General features: G+C 35.8%; 1 non-coding gene across 1 annotated transcript; it reads right to left on the bottom strand.

Moving 5' to 3' along the window:
- Window positions 1–771: 771 nt before the first annotated feature.
- Window positions 772–933, bottom strand: LOC123387858. The gene has a single exon (XR_006602361.1). It is a non-coding gene; the product is annotated as a U1 spliceosomal RNA (small nuclear RNA).
- Between the last annotated feature and the right edge of the window lie 3,860 nt (window positions 934–4,793).

The following is a 4,793-nucleotide window of genomic DNA, read 5'->3' as shown; positions in this document are numbered from 1 at the left end:
ATCACATTATGAAGATGGCCACGTAAGTCTTCAGTATTTGAGAAGAATAATGAATGATGAATAATGAAAAATGAAAATTTACTCAAACAATTCCTTTGCCTAAAATAATGTAATTACCTAAACATAGAAATGGTTACCATGGTATAGAACATAGAAATGGTTACCATGGTGTAGAAGAAAAAGCTGTTTTCTGATTAGTCTATCAGGCAAATTTTGCTATTTTGATGATCGATATTGAGGTGTCTGTCAGATACTTACAGTCTCTTTTTACATATGTGTCTTAAAAGCATTTATTCTCACATCACTCTGACAACAATGGAATCATGCTTGGGACAAAGGAAAGAGGTACACAGAGCATTTTGTTCCAGTGTTTATTTGTCTTCTGCAAATTGCTGCCAAGTGATATCAAAACACCATGGCAGCAGCCCAAAGTAGTTTCCACTCACCTGAACACTCATTAATCATCTTTCACCTTAAAATCTAGTTGGAATCTTTAGCTGAAATATTGTTCATTTCTTATGACCCTGTATTTGTTTGGGAAAGGTTGGTTGTACTGAGTTTAGAATTTACAGATCTTAAATTCCTTTGAAAATAAAAAATGTCACTTAAAAATTTTAAATACCATCTACTCATTGCCTTGTGTGTGTGTGTGTGTGTGTGTGTGTGTGTGTGTGTATCTCCTTTTTTTAGAAAGAGAGAGAATTTGTGCACGTATGCTCTAGTGGGGCGATGGAAGGCAGTGCAGAGGGAAAGAAAACATCTTTTTTTTTTTAGGGGAAAGCATGAACACAGTTCACCACTACCAGAATGATGCAGTCGAGTCCCCCACATGTGGAGAAATTGCAGGGGTCTGCACATCTGGAGTGCAATGGGTAAACCTCACCCTGGGAAAACCACCTTTGTGATCATGGTGAGGGAGAGCATCTTAAGCAGGCTCCGTGCTCAGCGCAGAGTTGGATGCAGGACTCTATCTCATGACCATGCGATCATGACCTGAACCAGAATCAAGACTTGGACACTTAACCAACTGAGCCACCCAGCACCCCTACTTACTGTTATATTTTAATGGATATGTTTGCTACACCAGACAGAACCAAAATCTTTTGTATGGAATCTTCATACTTTAGAAGCAAAAGAAGATCTTTTCAGTAAGAGTACTTTTAAGGCACTATCTATCTTTTTCAGTTGGGAATGATAGGCCACAGAATATTAAATGCAGGCTCACTTGCAGTATCTTTATTTAAGTTACTCCTATGTCCAACACTTATGTTATAGGAAAAGGGAGGAGCGGATTCTTACATTTATTCATCAAACATCTTTTAATGCCTCTTGTGTGTTGGGCCTATGTTAGGTATGAGTGTACAAAGGTAATCAAATCACAAAACAAAAGGAAGACACACATGTAAGTGAATAATTACAAATTATTATACTTCTCACAAAAAGGAAGTGCTAATTGTGTGCTGTGATGGAGGTGTTAGTTAATGCTAAGGTGATAGTGCTATTGGGAAATATAAATGTATCAACTCAACGTGTACCCTTTAAACTTTCACTCTGCTGTATATCAATTATATCTCAATAAAGCTGGAGGGAAAAAAGGGCTATTTGGCTGAGAAGTTCTAAATTCAGAAATTATATCCACCCTTAGAATTCTACATGACACACTCTCGGAATGGATAGCATTAAATGCCAGTCTTTGAGACATTTTTCTGAACCTGGATATTTTTATGCTCATCAGTGCTGCAATTGAGTTTTAAAGTATATTTAAACCAAGAGTAGAGCAGAAACATTTTTAATGAAAGCTGTATGAGGATTTACTTTTAACTTAACAATAAAAGTTACTCTGGCCTCCTAAAAATTGTTATAGTAGATAACTCCAATTGATTTGCTGTCTCATTTTCCCTGATTTATCCTAATTCTGAATTGTTTTTCCATTCCATGGAGGATTTTAATAAGGTTTCTATCCTTTTCTGTTCTTTTGATGAATTATTTTAGAAACATAGTCTCTCTCTAAGTTCTAAGTTTCAGTGTTTTTGCTTTTTGTTTTTGTTTTTGTTTTTGCTGTGTTAGTTTTTTTTTTTTTTAAAGATTTTATTTATTTATTTCAGAGAAAGAGTGAGGCAGGGAGCATGAGAGGGGAGAGTGTCAGATGGAGAAATAGACTCCCCACTGAGCAGGGAGGCCAATGTGGGACTCGATCCTGGGACTCTGGGATCATGACCTGAGCCAAAGGCAGTTGCCCAATCAACTGAGCCACCCAGGTGCCTAGTTTTATATAATATCCATGTGGACTTCTTCAGTCATGCAGTTTCAGTTGAGGTGAACCTCTCATTCTGCATTTTTACCAAGAGAAGAAAGATTTCTCATTTATAAACAGAGACGCTAATAGTATTTCACATGGAAGGTTGTTGTGAGTCAATTTTTGTAGAGCATGTGAAATAATATCTGGCATGTAGCAACTGCTACAAAAATGTAATTAAGTAAAACTGAATATGCATTATCCTTGATTTCATTCATTGTGTCCTTGAGTGCTATGAACTAACCTGAGTCAGCTTTCTGTTGGCTTCTTTTTGGCAGATAATGGTAGCCATCTTGAAATTATTGGGTGGCAGGTTAAAATGAAAGCATGTTTGAGCTAGGTTATACCAGACATAAAGACATTTATAAACTAAATATTTATTAGTAAGATAACATAAAACAATAGAAAATAAAAACAAAAAAATTTTACAGTACTCATTTTATAGTCTCTAGAAGATACAATTAGTTCATCATCCACTGAGGTGCTTTGAGTACTACCTGGAATGAAAGTTTTGCTGGAGCCAAGTGCCAAAATTCTAGAAAAAAGGATGCCTGGGTGATGCCCGAGTCAGTTAAGCATCTGCCTTCAGATCAGGTCATAATCCCAGGGTCCTTGGATTGAGTCCCACATGGACCTCCTTTCTCAGTGGGGAGTCTACTTCTCTCTCTGCCTGCCCTCCCCCTGCCTTGCTCTCTTCCTCTCTCTCTCTCTCTCTGGTAAATAAATAAAGATAATCTTTTTAAAAAATTCTACAAACAAGATATTTCAGTCTTATAACATTCTCTGATACTCAAAATCAGGGCTGTGAGTCACTAGCATCTGGTGCAAAATTTGAAGACGTGCCAAAAAACTTAGTAATCAAGAGAAATAATATTTTAAGTCAATATTTTAAAGGGTCAAGATGAATGCAAAGTAATTTATTATGAGCAAAACAACAAAATTTTAAATAGACACTGTTGTTTAAATTTCTGCATTATTGTTCAACAAAAAAATCATTTCTGAGTTGCCAGTGGTTACTGGTCTTCCATAACAGTTATGAAGTTTAACAACGGCATCTGATCCCATTAGGCCAATGCAGGATTTTATATATGGTCATATTTTTGATTATAGAGATTCCATTAACTTTCTTCATTTGGTTCAAAATATGGGAGAACATTTTGGTAAATGCATAAAAGGGCACACACTTATTTTGTTGCTGAGCTAAGACTCTAATATGGCTGGACAGGGCATCATTCAAAGCCCTCAAGAGTTCATTTTTGAAGGCAGAGAGGGTAGAGTTTTATCCTAAGGCATCATCCCTAAAGGCTGTTGACCTTTCTGGGCTTTTCTACCTTGTTTATGTGGTAGGAGGGACTGTCTCTTAAAAAATAAAAATATATCTATGTCTATGTCTGTCTGTCTATAGATCCATCTGTCTTTCTAGCCATGTTATTTTAGCTAATTGAAATAATTTGAATGTCATTAATTTAACCTTTGAGCGTTCATTTCCAACATTCATCATGCCAGTACACAAGCCATTGTTTCGACCAATAAAAACCTATTTTTGCAATTGTGTGAAAATTAGCAGAGCAACAGCTTCCTGATTAGGACTCATACTGACCACTTCTGGGCCTGTATTCTTGATGGAAAGTTAATTGATCCTTTAAGCATGTGAACTTTTCGATTGCAAATGGACAGTCCCTGGAGCTGAAGCTTTAACTAAGTGACACATATAGAACACAATGTCTTTGATAGGGTATTTTAAAGTAAGTCACAGTGCAATACTGAATTTTAGTCAGTATATTATTTGATCTAAAGTTGGATGGCATATTGTTGCTTACCTCCTAGGCTAATTTAAATATATGCCAAACATATAGAGAACAGGGTTCTGTTTGATTTAAGCTGATATCTTAGTTTATCTCTACTATTTGGTTGTCTGAGACACTAAAACACCATTATCATGGGACAATGTGTAATTTTTCTGTAGTATTACCAAGTATCTTGGTAAATACCAGTGGCAGACAGTGGGGTAGGGACAACAGTTTCATTTCTTCTTTCAAGCCAGCAGTTTGCATTCCTTGACTGTGTATTTTACAGAGATGGGTAATTTTTCTTCCCAACTAGTTATCAGTTCAAATACTTTCCAGATTCTCACAAAAGGATGATGCCTAGTCCTAGTTAATTTAGCTTTTCACCAAGTATTTATGGAATTCCTCCTTCATGTTAGGTGCTGTTTTAAGCACTAGGGATACAGGAAAAAAAATCCCCATCTTAAATTATTGTTATGCCTTTTGATTTTATTCTGAATAAGAATTCGTAAGATAGCAGTATGATGAACTGCTAGACAGAGGTCATTTGAAGTCCAGCCCAAAAGACTTTAGGTATATCTAATGAGCTTCAATTATTAGGGTCATTATCAGTTTAATTTAGTCTAATATCCATAAGCTACCTCCTAATGAGATTAAACATTTTAAATAAAACTGTATAGATTTCACTTATTTCCTCTTTCAAAATGATG

Source organism: Mustela putorius, unplaced genomic scaffold (genome assembly GCF_011764305.1).
Source record: "Mustela putorius furo isolate JIRA1106 unplaced genomic scaffold, ASM1176430v1.1 tig00003863_pilon_pilon_pilon, whole genome shotgun sequence".
Taxonomy (NCBI): domain Eukaryota; kingdom Metazoa; phylum Chordata; class Mammalia; order Carnivora; family Mustelidae; genus Mustela; species Mustela putorius.
This window is presented reverse-complemented; position numbering and strand designations above follow the sequence as displayed.